Consider the following 18,799-nt stretch of genomic DNA (forward strand, 5'->3'; position numbering starts at 1 on the left):
CACGTCATGAAAATGATTCTCCGCATCTGCTCTGAACTTGGCAAAAATGGTCTCGATGCCACGGCATCGGCTGACACCAGGTCACCATCTTTTCTCTGAAGTTTGGCTCGGCTCGAGAGTATGTGCCAATATACACTCCACTACAACCAGTCCAACGAGAAAGCAGGAAACACGTATGGCGATGAGAAGGAGCCCAGCGGTGGCGTCAAGTTCCTCCTCGAGAAAAACAGCGATGACAGGCAGAAATTCAACGAAAACCATCACTCAGTCATGCCTCTCAATCCACCTGGTGGGGCACAGGGGAACAAGCTTTTCGCGCTTGGCCGAGGTAAGCTTGACAACCTCTGTGAAGCGGAGAGAGCGCACATTCAAAGAATGAACGAATTTGTACATCTGGGTCAGTGTTGTACACCTGGGTCAGGTTGTACACCTGGGTCAGTGTTGTACACCTGGGTCAGGTTGTACACCTGGGTCAGTGTTGTACACCTGGGTCAGTGTTGTACACCTGGGTCAGGTTGTACACCTGGGTCAGTGTTGTACACCTGGGTCAGTGTTGTACACCTGGGTCAGGTTGTACACCTGGGTCAGTGTTGTACACCTGGGTCAGTGTTGTACACCTGGGTCAGTGTTGTACACCTGGGTCAGTGTTGTACACCTGGGTCAGTGTTGTACACCTGGGTCAGGTTGTACACCTGGGTCAGTGTTGTACACCTGGGTCAGTGTTGTACACCTGGATCAGGTTGTACACCTGGGTCAGTGTTGTACACCTGGGTCAGGTTGTACACCTGGGTCAGGTTGTATACCTGGGTCAGGTTGTACACCTGGGTCAGGTTGTACACCTGGGTCAGGTTGTACACCTGGGTCAGGTTGTACACCTGGGTCAGGTTGTACACCTGGGTCAGTGTTTGAAGAGCGATCTTCACTTCCTTGACGTCACACGCCTTCGTCAGTACAAGATTCTGCCGGTGGCTAAAGCAGTGGATTGGCTTGGCCAGGGTGTACTTCTTCATGAGTACTGCGGCACACCCTTTGAATGTTCCCACCATGGCACTTGCTCCATCGAAACCAAGTCCCCTGCACTTGGCCATGTTCAATCCGAGGTCTTCAACGGTGCACAAAAGGAGCCAGGCTAAACCTTTACCGGTGAGGTCATGAGCACGCACAAAGGCAAGGAAGTCTTCCCTTATTTCCTCTTCCAAGTGCTGAATGATGATAGTGGCCTGCACTAAAATTCACTTTCTGCTTGCATGTGAGGAATGAGGTCACAAAGATTTTTTCCTAGGCCTTTAAATCTTACTCTATAATATTCAATATATGATTCCGGAACTTAAATACTGAAAATAAATAAAGAAAATCCTGAGTTCTCCAGAAATGCAACAGAAAGGTACCAGTTTTCGTTTTGACTCTCTCAGAAAGTGGACATTTTAGCAGATGGGGTCGTCCAACACCCCCAGCCCCTCCCCCCCTTGGAACGGCGTACTACGGCCCTGTACGAGTATGTAGATTGTTAGATGAGTGCGGGGCCATAAAAGCACATTGCCCATTGTGCCCTGGCCCTGCAGGAGTGAAAAATTACATCAGACACCGAAAAAATTTAAATCTTGCCTGAGCATCCTGTCCACCTCCGCATAGTAAAGCCCAAGGAACCATAGAGGAGGATTTTTTTAAAGTTTGGAGGACAGCGTCCAGAGCTATCTAGCGGCGGCCGGCTTCGCTCCCCAGCTCTCTAGCTTTTTAGGGGTATCTTAGATATATTTTATGTTTTCTCAATTCATGGGTATTTCAAATATTTTAGTTATCCTAATATTTTTTTTGGGGGGCCCGGGTCATCTGGCTCCCCACCCCCATATCCGTGCCTGCATATGCCTACAGCCGACGACACATTCTGTATTATACAGTAGAGCCCCATTTAGCGCGAGAATTAGGTGGATGAACGCGGTCGCGCTAACTGAATTTGCGCTAATTGAATAAAGTAACCAATATGAAAAAAGTTATTTGGTGCAGACGTGGGTCTGACTTTTGGGTTTGATAATTACTCAAAATACGCAGTCATCAGTTATCGAGACAAACTGGTAAAAGAGAGGACTGTGTTAGACTGCAGGAAGATCTCTACAGGATGCAACATTGGTCGGGGATGTGGTTGTTGGAGTTCCACCCTGAAAAGTGCAGTGCTATGAGGCTAGGAACATCAAATGAAGAAAAGGTCACATGCAACATGAGGGAGGAGCTAAGGGACATCACAGTGGAAGAGGACCTGGGAGTTTGGACTGATTGCGAGCTGAAGTTTAAAGAACACCGTGCAAGGAAAATCAATAAGGCTAAAGGATTGGTCGGACTGATCCGACGTACATTTGTGACACTGGATGAGTCAGAACTCATTTGGTACTAAATCCGCCATTGTGGTCGCAAGTGCTGCCCCGTGCGATGTTCAAAAAACGTACTAGACGCCATCTTGTGCCCCTCAGCCTGACTGCTCGGGAGCGGGGCTAGATCCGACCAGTTTCCGTCCTAACCCGTCGCCATTGAAGAAGTGTTTCCGCCTCATCCACATCTCCACCTCTATACACAATATAAGGTACGTGTTTGAGCTCCTACCTTTGTATAGCTTTACATTAAGGTGGCAAGAGTCACATGAAGGACAATTACGATGATACGTGGGCTGGTTATGGAGAAATAAGGTTGGGCTCATGAGGCAGTGATGTGGGTTGTTTTCATCAATATTTCTTAATCCCATGGAGTTCTTAAAGCTTCCATGCATATGAATATTGTTGTTTGAGCGTAGCAAGAGTCACATGAAGGACAATTACGATGATACGTGGGCTGGTTATGGAGAAATAAGGTTGGGCTCATGAGGCAGTGATGTGGGTTGTTTTTATCAATATTTCTTAATCCCATGGAGTTCTTAAAGCTTCCATGCATATGAATAGCGTTGTTTGAGCGTAGCAAGAGTCACTGGGGCTGGGAAGGGCAGGGTGTTGTTCTACTTAATTCTAGTAATGTGGTTATTTCTGTGTTTCACAGATGGAGTATGTTGCGGTATACGTTTTCAATCGCAGACTGCGCAGAGAAAGGAGATATCGGGACCCACTTGACCCACTACACGTTAGTGATGAACATCTGTTGCGGGTGTATAGATTTCCCCGTCAAGAAATCATCAGGCTCTGTGATGAGCTGCGTCCCCACCTGGAAAGGAGAACCAGGAGGGCACATGCACTCCCAACTCACACCCAGGTTCTGGCTGCACTAAGGTTTTTTGCAAGTGGCAGCTTCCAAACTGTTATTGGAGACACTGTTGGAATGGACCAATCAAGTGTTAGTAGGGCCATTGACAAAGTAACTCAAGTACTTTGTGTAAAGGCCAGTCAAGAGATAAAGATGCCAACCACAGCAATAGATATCAACAGAGCTATGCAGGACTTCAGACGCACTGGTAACTTTCCAAGAGTGATAGGTGCCATTGATGGAACCCACATTCGCATCAAGGCCCCAGAGGAAAATGAAGAGATTTATGTCAACCGGAAACAATTCCACTCCCTAAATATACAGGCTGTGGGTGACACCAACAACAAGATCATCAGCTACGACACCAGTTACCCAGGGAGCACACATGATTCCTTCATATGGAGACACTGTGCCCTTAAGCAGCGGTTCCTTGCTGGTCATTTTGGAGATGCTCTTTAATAGGTATGTTTCCTTATATATTCCATGTAATTCTATCAAATTACCTGTGCTTTCGTACCACATGCCTACATGTTCAGATTTTTGCCTGCATAGAAGAAACCTCATAATTGTATATCATATCTTGTGATTACATGTTAATGAATGTTAACCTTCTAGACATGTCATATTGTTATGATAACAAAACTCTTAGTAGAACTGCATATGACATTAAAAATTTTAACATAGTTTCATGCATTTCGTAGTGGAAAGACTGTCTCACATAACACTACATTGTCAATGCCACATCATGTTACTCATCAAGCTCGTCTATACATGATGTCAACAGTAAATGGTATTATTATGAGGGTCTGGCAGTTCAACAACTTTCTTAGTGATTACAAGCAGCCAGCCACAGTTGGGTTACCATCAGTACAAAAGTAAGAAAATATCACTGCAATTTTGTAGCATTATTGACAACACCAAGGCACAGCTACCCATACTCAAATTGTTCCTACGTAAATGAATAATGAATTAATGAATTTTCCATTTCACAGGAGACAGTGGGTATCCTCTGGAGCCATTCCTGATGACCCCAGTTGTACACCCGACAACACCTGGGGAGGAACGCTACAACCAGAGCCATCGAAGGACAAGATGCATTGTTGAGCGGACGTTTGGGATCCTCAAGTCAAGGTTCAGGTGCCTTCACGAGTCAGGAGGAAGTTTGCAGTACGACCCCGAGAAGACAATGAAGATTGCGACTTCTTGCATGCTCCTGCACAACTACTGTGTGGATCGTCGCATTCCCTATGTTGGTGATCTTGTGCAAGAAGAAGAAGTACCAGTTCAGCCTGTGAGAGACAACAGACAGGTTCCTGGTCAAGTTGTCAGGCAGGAAATTATTAGAAACTTCTTTTCCTGAGTATAGGTAGGCATATATGTAGACCTTGCAGTTATTAATAGATTGCTTTCATATGTAAATGTGCAGAACTCACAGTTGGAGCATAAGAATAAAACAAGAAACCATAATGACCACATGCTCATCTTTCTTGATCTGAATTTGTTAATTATTATTAATATCTAATTAATATCAGCTTACACCTGCAGATTGCGTATGGTGCACCGGTGGCCGAGTGGTCAGCGTGTGTACGATCCAGAGGACTGTACACCCATTGCAAGACGCTGAGAGAATTCAGCCATGGACACTTGGTGGAGGGTTACCAACATGCTGCCCAGATCTTCAGTCAACCTAAACTTCTGCATCTTTGATCAAGAGAGGCACCAGGGGCTAACACTTCCTCACCACTAATTCTCATCACCTAGTTTGATACCCTAATTGTCCCTCTCACATACCTTATACATTTCAGCACTCTGTACTCTTGACTTGCTTATCATCCTCTTCAACTCTTTAATTGTTGGCCATTTCTCTGCTTCATATAACATAACTAACCTCACATATGCACAGTAGCCATTTAACTTGTTCCTTAACCATGTGTTTCAGAATGTGTGTACGTGGTGATCCATAGGACTCGTTTCCCACCGCAAGACGCTGAGAGTTTCAGCCATGGACATGTGGTGGAGGGTTACCAACATGCTGCCCAGCAGATCTTCGGTCAACCCTAACTTCAGCGTCTTCGGTCAAGAGGTTCACCACCTCCACACCACACAGTCTCATCACCTAGTTTGGTACCCTACTTGTCCATCTCACATACCCCATGTATCTCAGCATTCTGCACTCTTGCCCAGGGAGTGCGGATATTGATTAGTGATGAACCAGGTTGGCGAGGAATGTTTATGGAGGAATGGGAAGGTGCTCATTGCTGGTAAAACTAAAACCCATTTCAATGAAATAACATTCTGATGAACCCCAGCAGTGAGGTAGTCAATTTACCGGCAAAGGCACAACAACCCTTAATCATATTAAAAGCATATGACTGACCTGTGTGATTATCTTCCTGTGTTTATGACTGTAATTATTTATCCTATGTACTGTAATGACTGTTGTGCTAACTGAAGCTGTACTGTTCATACCACAGGTTAATCAAATTAAAAGCATATGGGTCACTGCGTAATGTGTGATTACTTTTTTCTATAATTATGATTTCTTTTTACCTACAAGAAAGTAACATACCTTCTTGTATAATGGCTTGCTGGAATGCGTACACTTGTCCAGAAAGGCCATTTTGAATCTCTTTAGAAACACCAAAAACTTTTAAAATATTCATTTTACTGTCAATGAACAATGTTACATACACAAACAAAAATAAAGGGTGTAAATTGCTCAAAAGAGCAAGCGTATATATACGTACTAAACACTTCCCTAAGGGTACGTGTATATATATATATATATATATATATATATATATATATATATATATATATATATATATATATACATATATATATATACACACACACACTAAACACTGAACGGGTTAAGCAAAGGAAGCAGCTCGAGGGCAAGGGCACAAAAAAATAAAACCAAATACAAATCACTGCTCCAATAAAGAGTTAAGAGGAGAGGACAATTTGTGGGTGTCCTGATCAATATTCTCCTCTTGAAATAGTGTGTTGTAGGCAGGAGGAAAAACAGATGAAGGAAGATTGCTCCAGAGTTTACCAGTGTAAGGGTTGAAAGAGTGAAAATGCTACTGGTTAACTATTGCATAAGGGATTTATTTCGACAATAAAGGGATGAGCTCCCACCAGGGGATGGCCACGGCAGACGAGTTTCAATCTCTCCAGACACTACCTTTCTTTCTCAAAGTGTCAAGTACCTTTCACCCTCTCCCTAACGTACTCTTGCACCCTATCTCCATTTCACTGGAGATTTTCTCTAACATTCCCTCCCTCTCACTCACATATCATAGACTCTTACCCTCCTCACTTCGCTCCATGTGACCAAACCACTTTAAAGTCTGCCCTTCACTTCTTCCCCTCATCCCCATGACCTATTCCAAAACGCTCATACACACTTGCATTACTCATTGCAGCCATTCTAGTCACACCACAAGCACTTCTCAAAAAACTCCTTTCCACTGCCTGCATTCTAGACCTATTGACTTTCATGTTTCACTAGCATATGTGAGGGTTGGTACTATTACTGTATTTCTCAAATCCCTCTTTACCTCCATGCTCACACTTCTGCCATTCATGATACGTCCCAAAGACTCTACCACCCTTCTTCCTTGCAATGCCCTTTCTCTTGTCTCTCCCTCCATACCCCAATGCTTGCACATAACTAATCCAAGGTATTTACACTCATCATTCAAAATTATTTTGCATTTATTTTCACATAAAAATAATCATTCTCTACCTCAATTGCCTTATCCCACCCATGAAACCAAATTAAATACATATTTGTACCTTTAGTTGCACATATGAGTCTGGTATGAGATGAAACGGGAGCAAATAACATCAGTACCAAAGGTCTTTACTAAATATCACAGTTGAGATGAACGAATAGACCCAAAACAGGGTTTGCATACAATGTATACAAAACCTACATCAATATTGCACATTAAATAGCTTGTCCTGTTTGAACAGTGTCCAGTAGCAGTGGCACAACTTACAAGTAACTGTGCCATGCATAGTTCTGACAATAGTGTGCATGATAAAAAGACTACCACAGCCTATCACAGGAGTTGCAGATATCACATGCAAATGTAACACAATATATTGACTAGGTGACATGAATGACACATGTATATCACAATGATTCCCAATATCACACATACATAATGCATAAATATATTCAATGGCTATTTGTGTTTGTGACATGAACGACACACATGGATATCACAGTGATTATTCCAAAGCTTTTGACTTCACATTATAAAAATATAACAGTTCTCTTTATTATCCACATTATAAAAATATAACTGTTCTCTCACTTATCCTACCTGTGAAACATAAGTAAATACATATTTGTACCTTTACTTGCGAGCAATTAACATCAGCACCAAAGTTCTGTACTCCATAACACAATATATTGACTAGGTGACATGAATGACACATGTATATCACAGTGATTCCCAATATCACACATACATAATGCATAAATATATTCAATGGCTATTTGTGTTTGTGACATGAACGACACACATGTATATCACAGTGATTATTCCAAAGCTTTTGACTTCACATTATAAAAATATAACCGTTCTCTTACTTATCCACATTATAAAAATATAACTGTTCCTCCTTCAAGGTGTAGGAGTTCTGTAGGCTTTGCTCGTCACCCGTCACTGACGGTGGGCTCGCCCAATGTGAAGGCATCGGGAAAGTCCACCGCACAGTTGGGTCTTTGGCTAGTCGGGGGATAAATCCCCTGGCTACCCAGAGTACGTCAATGGACCGTATTGGCTATCCGGCGGTGACTCGGAGACAGGTACTGTTTTGACTTAACTCGGTTCCTCTTTTCTAGTTTGGAAAAAAATAATAATGGCTGTCGTTTGGAGCCTTATGTCCAAACGTAGTACCTGCTGATAGAAAAAAAATGCATTTATGCTCTGCTGGTAAGGTTTTAAGGTTTGCGTCTGTGTGTGGTGTGTGTGACCACTGAGGGCGAATGTGACGCCACAGTCTCCTGAGCGGCCCAAACGGGCAAAACACAGCTTGGGAGGTTTCGTATTTTTTTGCCCAGCAGCTTAAAAATGATTGAACTTGCTGTTGAATAATTGCTAGTTGAAGTACCTGTAGCTATTTTGACCTCTGGCCTTAAGATAAGAGATTTACAGACATCCTCTCCAGCGAGAGGGCGTCTGTAAACACTTATCTTAAGACCAGAGGTCAAAATAGCTACGAACAATTATTTGACAGCAAGTTAAATCATTTTTAAGCTACTGGAGAGCAAAATAAAGCCCTGGGCAAAAAAAAATACGAAACCTCCCAAGCTGTGTTTTGTCCATTTGGGCCGCTCAGGAGACTGCAGCCTGCGGCACATTCGCCCCTCACTGGTCACACACACCACACACAGACGCAAGCCTTAAAATCTGACCAGCAAAGGGTAAATCCTTTTTTTTTTCTACCAGCAGGTACCACATTTGGCTCCAAACGACAGCCAGTATTATTTTTTTCTGAAATAGAAAAAAGGAACTGAGTTAAGTCAAAACAGTACTTGTCTCCGAGTCGCCGCCGGATAGCCAATACGGTCCATTGCAGAGACCTCAAGTTGTCAAACATGAGGTCTCTGCAGGCGGGTGCTGCAGATAAACATGCACATTACTGTGGCAGTTTACCTGCAGCACACCGTATAGCAGCTGCAATCTCTGAACCAGCGCGAGCAATTGCTTGCTCCAGCCTGTCGGTCATCCTCTCCACCGAAGTGTTGAGTGTCTTCTGCACTTCAAACATCTGCTCCAGCAGGTTAATGTCCTGTGCAGGATGTTGTGCAGTTCTCCGGTGGCTGGCTGGGCGGGTGGGAGTGTGGCTGGCTGGGCAGGTGGGAGTGTGGCTGGCTGGGCGGGTGGGAGTGTGGCTGGCTGGGTGGGAGTGTGGCTGGCTGGGCAGGTGGGAGTGTGGATGGCTGGGCAGGTGGGAGTGTGGATTTCTTGTCGGTTGGGAGTGTTGCTGGCTGGGCAGGTGGGAGTGTGTCTGGCTGGGAGGGTCGGAGTGGCTGGCTGGGCGGGTGGGAGTGTGGCTGGCTGGGCGGGCATAGGGGGTGGGCCGTTGAGGGCCTGGGCCTTGATGCCTGTATTTGGGTGCCCATAAATGCCCCATATAAATGGTCATTAAGGGCCGCAGGCATAACCTCGGAGGTGGGCTGCACCTGCCTCCACTCCTCTTCCTCCTCCTCCTCCTCTGCAGGTGTTGCAGCATCCTGGTATTCTGTAAGGAAATCACAACATATAAATGCTGTACAGCGGTATTATTAAACCATTGCTAAGTTCCTACACCCTCCCGGGAGCCTTGAGGAATCTATGCCTCCTAGTGCCTAGATACTAAATATCATAAATTAAATTAACATTTACTGTAGAATTAAGACTAAAAATATATAACAAGTATTAGGTCTATTTCAAATGTGAAACTTGCTCCTAACGTATTGTTTTTTTAGGTTGTAAATGTATATTACAACAATATAACTAATGTGTATACATTTTGACTTTCTGGTGTACACTGTGTAGTTAACACAAGATAGTGTATGTGTAGTTAGTATTACACATAACAATATTCAATGGTTAATCGTTATCATTCAGTAAGAATCATATTTCTGATCATAACGCAAATATATTTTTGTCTCACCCTGTGTCAGTGCCAATTGGTCCGGGTTTGGAATCCCACGATGGCCCATGATGGCCTCCACAGGAATTAAGCCCAGCACAATTTCTTCCGCCACTGAATAATGTGTCTTTTGTGCTGGGCCGCCACCTGAGAAGAAAGGAAAATGATGAATGGTAACATTTAGCAGGCAGTTTATATGACGTTAACATCATCCCCCTGACTACCTTACACTGTTAATAGAGAGGGAGATATTTGCCCGAAAAATTTGGCTTGGTTAGTATCGGCACATATCAAAGAATAAAAAACATATTTTGTATATCATAATGCTCTCCAGTGATAATCTATCAACATACCTGTTCCTTTTTGATAGTGAAGGTCCTTCGCCCTTTTCCTCTTGACGTCGGACTTGATGTGTTTGAATTTGGTTTTAACTTCATCGATGTCGCGGTGAACCCGCCCCACTGTATTTACAGCTTCTTGGACCTCTGCCCAGGCTGCCAATTTTGTAGAATGGGTCGTCCCCGCAGACAATTTACCAAAAAGGATGCTGTAATTGTCACGGATGGCCGTGACCATTGCCAACACTTCAGCCTCAGAGAAGTTGGCCTTACGGGGTTTCTTCCCCTCCATTCCTGAAAGTGGTGTAACATGTAATTAGTATGCAGTACCTAAACTTTTCCCACAAACATGTTACTCCTTCTATCATCCTTCTGACTCCTTCCTAGCTGGGATGGAAATTTTTGGGCTCAGCTCTGACTACAATAACCACTAGACCACGGAGGCTATAATCACATTTTCTTGCCACAGCACTACCAAACCTAACACTGAGTATGTAATCTGTTTTAGGCTTTCTTTCTAACACAACTTGTTCATATTGTAATTAAATGCATGCATAGCACTGTACTGCCTTATTTGATATGTACATTCTTTTACACAATTTCAAATATTAATTAGCTGACATAAAATCATAAAAATAATCTCAACACTGTATGACCCATTGGATTATCCAACTATTTGATTAAATTAATTTAAAGGTATTAAATAGCTGACATGTGAGAGGAGGCGAGAGGTGTTGAGTGTGTGGCAAAGCGTGGGGTTGGGCTCACCCCGCACCCGCCAGTTTCTCGTGGAAATACTCTGCCATACCCTGCTCTATCTATAATATACACAGAACACTAAAGTAGCATGTGCACTGAAGTCTCATCAATCCCCCTTTTGTAGTGTGGCAATTTCCCTGATGGGTGAGCCTCCCATAACTCCCTCTGCTACATCGCATACTATGTAAACGTGTTTTACCTCCCATCTAGAGATCTCAAAACTCTATGTAGCGCCTGACTCTTCCTATTCAACATGAACGCATTGCCTACTTACTATGGCAGTTTCCAGCAAGGTAGTCAGCTCTTCAACCAATATGTATTGTATTAGTAAACCACATTTTAGCTAGGCTGTACCAACTTGGGGAAATGCTTACCTTTTGTGTCTTCTTGAGGAAGGGGCAAGTGAGGCGCAGATGGTCACGTCACGTCCAGGGAGAGGAGTTGGAGCAACAGTTGGAGCTGGGAAGAGCAGGGCAGAGCTGGATGAGTTGGGGCTGGGAAGAGTAGGTTGTGTTGGGGCCTTGAAGGCAGGACAGGGCAGGGTGTGTTGAGCCTTGGAAGGGCAGGGCGGGGCAGGGTGTTGGGGCTTGGAAGGGCAGGGTGTTGGGGCTTGGAAGGGCAGGGTGTGGCAGGGTGTTGGGGCTTGGAAGGGCAGGGTGGACCCAGAGCAGGGAGGGGCGGTAATCTCTGGTGAGGTCACTAGTCAGGTCAGTAGCTTGGAGGGTGAGTACAATAGTCTGGTCAGGGAGATTAAATTAGGACAGAAACAGTTTATACCTCACAGGGAAGTCAGGTCAACAGGTAATTACCCGAGATGGATGAACTTTTCCCCAGGGTAATAAAGGAATGTGAAACAGAGATAAGTGGGCAGTTAACAGAAGTATTTAGGAAGTCACTAGACATAGAACATATTAACTCTAAATTACTTTATTCTACTTACAGCAATATAAATATAAATATTTATTTCACTTATATACGTATAAGTCAATATATTTTATAACTAGTCTTTACTTAGTGCAATCAACACACATTCCAGCAGCGGCTTAATAGTTTTAGTGTTCTGCTGGCGTGTTGGCACTTGTGGGGTTCCCTTCTCGTGGAACCCGTCTAGGTAAGACAGGGGTGGTGCCTGTTTCATGGAGGCAGGCACACTTTATTCCAATATTTAAGAAGGGAGACAAATCTTCTATGGAGAACTATAGGCCGATTAGTTTGACGTCAGTTATAGGTAAAATGATTGAGTCAATAATAGCTGATAGTATTAGGGACCATATAGACAGACATATTTTAATTCATGACTCACAGCATGGGTTTACTGAAGGAAAGTCGTGCCTTACTAATCTTATATCCTTTTACAATAGAGTATACGGGCAGCTGACAATGATGAGAGCTATGATGTGGTTTATCTTGATTTTAGTAAGGCCTTCGATAAGGTACCTCACCAGAGACTGTTAAATAAAGTCAGGGCTCATGGGATAAGAGGGTCCAGTGTAGGCCACCCGGCCTCTTGCAGTTTCCCTATGTTCTTATGTTCTTTTTATGTTGGGGCTTGGAAGGGCAGGGTCTGGCAGGGTGTTGGGGCTTGGAAGGGCAGGGTGTGGCAGGATGTTGGGGCTTGGAAGGGCAGGGGGTGGCATGGTGCTGGGGCTTGAAAGGCAGGGTGTGGCAGGGTTTTGGGGCTTGGAAGGGCAGGGTGTGGCAGGGTGTTGGGGCTTGGAAGGGCAGGGTGTGGCAGGGTGTTGGGGCTTGGAAGGGCAGGGTGTGGCAGGGTGTTGGGGCTTGGAAGGGCAGGGTGTGGCATCTGACTCCGACCAATATTTCATTAGTTTTCTACATTATGGCTAGTCTGTACGAACTAGGGGAAATACTTACTGTTTGCGTCTTCTTGAGGATGGGCCAAGTGAGGCGCGGATGACTGGTGTGAGGAGTGGTCGGGCTCTGCGAGGTCAGGTGTTGCCACTGAAACAGTCGGTGGAAGAATGGAAGGAAGTAGGGAAGCGTAGCAAGTGGTCTGGCTAGACGGCCCCGCACCAAATGCCCAAGTTTCCATCGTTTGTTTACAAACACCTTCCTCGATCCTGATTGGCTGTCTTCTTTGTTTCAGTGATTTCCATTGGTTGCAATCACATCAGCTGGTGAGCTGCCGGCCCTCTACCGCCTCACTCATGAACCTTAGGGCTAACCCTTAGCACCCCGCTGCGACCGCGCTGTGCATCGCTGCGGAGGACGGTACTAGCGGGGAGCTAACTTGCCACGCGACCCGTGACTTACAACCGTCTCCGGGGCTAAGTTACCACCCCTTTGAGTATCCCCGCCAACTACAGAAATTAGGCCTCCCAACCCTGTCATACAGACGATCAAGAGGTGATATGATAGAATTGTTCAAGATCATGAATGGAGTGTACGACAGTGACATATGCAGCGGCCTCTTCATGGATCAAAATTATCAAGCTACACGGGGACATAGTAAGAAGATATATAAACAACGTGCCAGGTTAGATATAAGAAAATATTCATTCTGTAATAGAGTGGTGGATATCTGGAACGGCCTCCCTGAAGCAGTAGTGAGTGCACCATCAGTTAAAACCTTTGAAAATAGGTTGGATAAGGCATGGAGATCACAGAGACAAAAACTTGACCACATGGTAGCCATTGATATTGGGCACGGGTCCAGACAACTCGACCACGGAGACCACCCGAACGGAGACGCAGAGACCGGAGACACAGGCTTTGTTAGCCTCTTCCGGAATTCTCCTGTGAGTTTCTGTGACCGTCGGGTTCTTGTTGTTGGTGATAGTCAGGTTCGTTATGTTGACAGGTATTTTTGCTCCAAGGATAAGAACAGGACGAGGGTGTGTTTCCCAGGGGCAGGGGTGGGCCATATATCAGACAGGACTGAGGCGTGTATGGCAAGCGAGGGATCGAACCCCATTGTCTTTCTCAGCTGTGGCAGAAACGGTTTCTCGTGTGCCAAGCGAGGACCTTCTCAGGTGTTTTAGAGAATTGTTAGGCAGGATACGTGACGCTGGTGGGTCGCCAGTAGTGTGTGGCGTCCTGCCAAGGAGGGGCGTTGGCGATGGATGGCTGTCCAGGGCGATAGCAGTGAACAGCAGACTTGCTGAGCACTGCGAGCGCAATGGGTGGCTGTTCGTCGACAATTGGGACCTCTTTTTTGGCAACGACGCCCTCTACGCCCGTGACAGGATACACTTGACGTTCAAGGGTGTTGAGGCTCTCTCAGACTCCTTGAGCGAGCACTTGGAACCCTGAGGGATTTTTTAGTATAGGCGAGGGGGGAAGGAGTAATGGGAGCAATGGGAGGAGTAATGGAAGAGGACATCTAGCTCATAATATAACCAGGCAGCTTAGAAGTAATTATAGGGGAGTAACAGAGGGCGGGCTAAGAATCTTCTATACTAACAGCAGGAGCCTCAGAAACAAGATAGACTTACTAAGGGGTGAAGCTTGTTCAGAAAATTTTGACATAATAGCGATCACTGAGACATGGATAGACACTGCCAATAGAAATTTTAGATCAGAATTTGAAATAACAGGTTATCAGATGTTTCACAAAGACAGAAGGGGCAGAAAGGGAGCGGAGTTGCGCTATATGTTAAAGACTCACTTAAATGTTTAGTTGACAATTTAGTCAAAGCTAACATGGATTCAGAATCAGTTTGGGTGGACGTTTACAAAGGGAAAGAAAAACTAACTCTAGGAGTTATGTACAGGCCACTCAGCCTTAACAGGCAGGACACGAGTATATTTCTACAGGAGATTGGCAGGGCGAGTAGGAGTAGAAATGTCTGCGTAATGGGGGACTTTATTTATAGGAGTATAGACTGGGAAGACCTAGTGGGTGACCTGGAAGCCGAGGACTTTCTTGAAGTTATACAAGATAATTTCCTTAAGCAGGTAGTTACTGAGCCTACCAGAGGAGATAACATATTAGACTTAGTCCTAACTAATAATGGGAACTTGCTACGTGAGTTGGAGGTGGGCGGAGAGTTAGGAAATAGTGACCACAGAACGGTTCGTTTTAGCTTAGACTGGGCGGTAACCATAGCTGGGCGTTATCGCGATACTTTATCGCAGATAACAAAATCGGATTATCGACCATCCGCTACTTATTTAAATATATATCGGTATCTTCGTTACTTTTGTAACCAAACTAGCTATAATCGCTACTTTTTTTCAGCCTCTCAGAAAAAACGTTGTCTCCTCCCTACTGCGCATGCGTGGCCCGGTGTTGTATGAAAAAACTTCGGGGTATGAAATATCTTAGGTGATGATATTTCATACTTAGATCATGAAAATTAAAACACTAGGTTATTTTTTTATGCTATTCAAAAATCAATATATCATAGAGAAAAAACATTTAACTTTGCCCCAAAATGATTATTCACTGCCTCAAATTTCATATTCCATATTCGTTTGTGACCATGCCATGGTATTGATATTTGGTGTTGTGTTATTTGGTGTCCCATCGTCAAAAGCTGGCGCTTTTGTTTACAAACACTGGTGGAGATCTCGTGAACTGCGCATGCTCAGACCATTAAGTTTAGACCTGTACAGTCTCACAATGTTTTTTTAACCCATTAAGAGTTGTTGGAAAGCTGAATCAAACATACAGTACCACCATCCTCGCTGTTTCTAGAACGACGTACACTCTGTACATATAAATACAACTCGTACAGAGTGCCGTTCTAGTAACAGCGAGGACGGTGGTAGTGGTACTATATGTCTGATTCAGCCTTCCAGCAACTCTTTATTACGGTTTAAAAGCTTTGTGAGACTGTACAGGTCTACGCTTGCTGGTCTGAGCATGGACCGTTCATGAGAGACCAGTGTTTGTAAACAATTTTTGACGGTGGGGACGCCAAATAACACAACACCGGTTCAGGCATTTCTAGTATATTACCGTCCATATGTACGTGTCAACGTGTGGTTTTAAGGTTCTGTAAGTTTCCTAAAATACAGATAACGAAAATTTGAATTCATCAATGTTCTATCTGAAATATCAATATAGTATCGTTTTTGCCTATCGGACTTATCGCTAGCTAGTATCGGAATTGTGGATTTATATCGGTTATCGGTTATCGCCTATATTTGTGTCTCTAGTTAACAAATATCGGTTATCGCCGTTAAGGTTTTTCATTATCAGTTATCGGGAATAAGGTTTTCTGTTATCGTGCCCAGCTATGGCGGTAACCAGCGAACCAAACCCAGTGTTAGTGCCAGATTTCAGAAGAGCAAATTACAAGGGGCTTCGAAGACATCTTGAAAGGGTAAACTGGGATAATTTAGGAATTCATGAGGGCCAGAACTGCAGATTGGAGAGCCAGGAGAACCAGGTAGAAATGTCTTACAATAATTTAGTTAGAGTAATAGTAGAGGGGCAATGACAGCATATACCACAGTGAACACTTAGAAAAGAAAACAATGATCTTAAGTGGATGACTCGTGGACTAAAACACGAGATCCATTTATCGAATATCGGTTATCACCGTTAAGGTTTTTCATTATCAGTTATCGGTTATCGGGAATAAGGTTTTCTGTTATCGTGCCCAGCTATGGTAGTGATGTTAGTAAATTTGCAGATGATACCAAGATTGGTAGAGTAATTGAGTCGGATCAGGACGCTAGTATTCTCCAGGGTGAACTCAACAGATTGTATGACTGGGTGGATAAATGGCATATGGAGTTCAATGTAGGGAAGTGCAGTATTCTGAGTGTAGGTTGGAGCAACCCCTCACATAACTATTGCTTAAATGACACTCTCAAAAGCAGGTCTGGGTGCGAGAGGGATTTAGGGGTCTTAGTGAGCTCTGATCTCCGTCCAAGGGCACAATGCATTCAAGCTAGAAATCGAGCAAATAGGGTACTGGGATTTATTTCAAGGAGCGAAGGCAACAAAAGCCCCGAAGTCTTCCTCAAACTATATTTAGCATTAGTTAGACCTCATCTTGACTATGCGGTTCAGTTCTGGCCACCTTACTATAGAATGGATATCAAAATGTTAGAATCGGTGCAGAGGAGGATGACTAAGATGATTCAGGGGTTGAGAAACTTGCCATTCGCTATTTCTTGCATACCACACCTTTTCCAGAAAACTCTTCATGGCTTCTATAATTCTATCATTTGCTTCATCACTCAGTCCCAGCAGCAGCAGCATCCATTCCCTCTCTGTTCCTGCAATCCTCCCATTCACATCCCAGCCCATCTCACTCAGTGCCTCACTCAGACCGTCACCTTTCACTGCACTGTCTATCTCTCTCTTCCACTTTCTCGCATCCCATTCTAGATCCTCACTGTTGCTGTCAGTCATTTTCCATTCAAAGAAACGCCTCCCTTCCTCTCTGCTCACCCACCTGACTCGCATACCACTGTCACCAACCATTCTCATGCAGTTCTTAATCCATTTGCTCTCATGCACACTCCACAAGTAAACCTTCCAGCCAGCCTCGCGTCATCCATTCGTTCCAGTCTGACTTTGTATCTAAGGGTAGCCTTCCTAAATCTTTCCCTAAGGTGCTCCACCCCATATATCACCCCTCAAAGCTTCCACCGCCGCATACCTTGGTGCATTCAAAGCTAACGTGTCACCTGGCAGCGTTGCCAACTGGAACTTTATAATTCCGCTACACACACGAACCTCAAACACGCTACATTGGACCACAAACGAATCGTTTAGGTCCAATGTATCGTTTGAAACGATACAACTTGTAAATATATTTCCACATCAGACGAAATAATGTTATCTGCTGGTTACTGTATAGCCAGGTACCCAAGGCAACACGAATCTGGCAGTGCAGTGCATTATACGGGTATAAGGGTACGTAAGGTTGGGGGGGTCGTCATTTCCTGCGTACAATACACACACATGTTTTGGCAGCACAATGCCTTACACGGGTGTGTGTCATAGGTAAGGTTGGGGCGGAATTATGGGCAAGACAGACGGCCCCTGACCACAGGAAGGTACCATGACGGCAACACACCTGCCCTGACGGCCCCATGCACACGCCTGCCCTGGCAGCCCCACACCTGCCCTGATGGCCCCACACCTGCCCTGATGGCCCCACACCTGCCCTGACGGCCCCAATCCTGCCCTGATGGCCCCACACCTGCCCTGACGATCACACACCTGCCCTGATGGCCCCACACTTGCCCTGATGGCCCCACACCTGCCCTGATGGCCCCACACTTCCCCTGATGGCCCCACACCTGCCCTGACAGTCACACACCTGCCATGACCGCCCAACACCTGCCCTGACAGTCACACACCTGCCCTGACGATCACACCTGCCCTGATGGCCTAACACTTGCCCTGATGGCCCCACACCTGCCCTGACGATCACACACCTGCCCTGATGGCCCCACACTTCCCCTGATGGCCCCACACCTGCCCTGACGGCCCCACACCTGCCCTGACGATTGCACACTTGCCCTGACGATCGTATACTTGCCCTGACGATTGTATACTTGCCCTGATGGCCCCACACCTAGCTGCCCTGACGATCGCACACTTGCCCTGACGGCCCAACACCTGCCCTGACAGTCCCACACCTGCCATGACGGCCCCACACTTGCCCTGATGCCCCACACCTGCCCTGACGATCACACACCTGCCCTGATGGCCCCACACTTCCCCTGATGGCCCCACACCTGCCCTGACGGCCCCACACCTGCCCTGACGATTGCACACTTGCCCTGACGATCGTATACTTGCCCTGACGATTGTATACTTGCCCTGATGGCCCCACACCTGCCCTGACGATCTCACACCTGCCGTGATGTCCCCACACCTAGCTGCCCTGACG

At 45.3% G+C, this 18,799-nt stretch overlaps 1 protein-coding gene and 1 long non-coding RNA gene across 23 annotated transcripts in view; both read right to left on the minus strand.

Annotated features, from left to right (window-relative positions):
- The window catches only part of LOC126982398 (zinc finger homeobox protein 4-like), a 97,029-nt gene that overhangs the window by 45,669 nt on the left and 32,561 nt on the right, over positions 1 to 18,799 (minus strand). The window lies entirely within an intron of this gene.
- LOC126982403 (uncharacterized) lies at positions 9,336 to 13,900 on the minus strand. Its single transcript, XR_007735173.1, has 5 exons — positions 12,852 to 13,900; positions 11,354 to 11,438; positions 10,236 to 10,514; positions 9,904 to 10,029; positions 9,336 to 9,489 (listed from the first exon to the last, which is right to left on the minus strand). It is a non-coding gene; the product is annotated as an uncharacterized LOC126982403 (long non-coding RNA).

The sequence above is a fragment of the Eriocheir sinensis genome, chromosome 50, assembly GCF_024679095.1.
Source record: "Eriocheir sinensis breed Jianghai 21 chromosome 50, ASM2467909v1, whole genome shotgun sequence".
NCBI classification, from domain to species: domain Eukaryota; kingdom Metazoa; phylum Arthropoda; class Malacostraca; order Decapoda; family Varunidae; genus Eriocheir; species Eriocheir sinensis.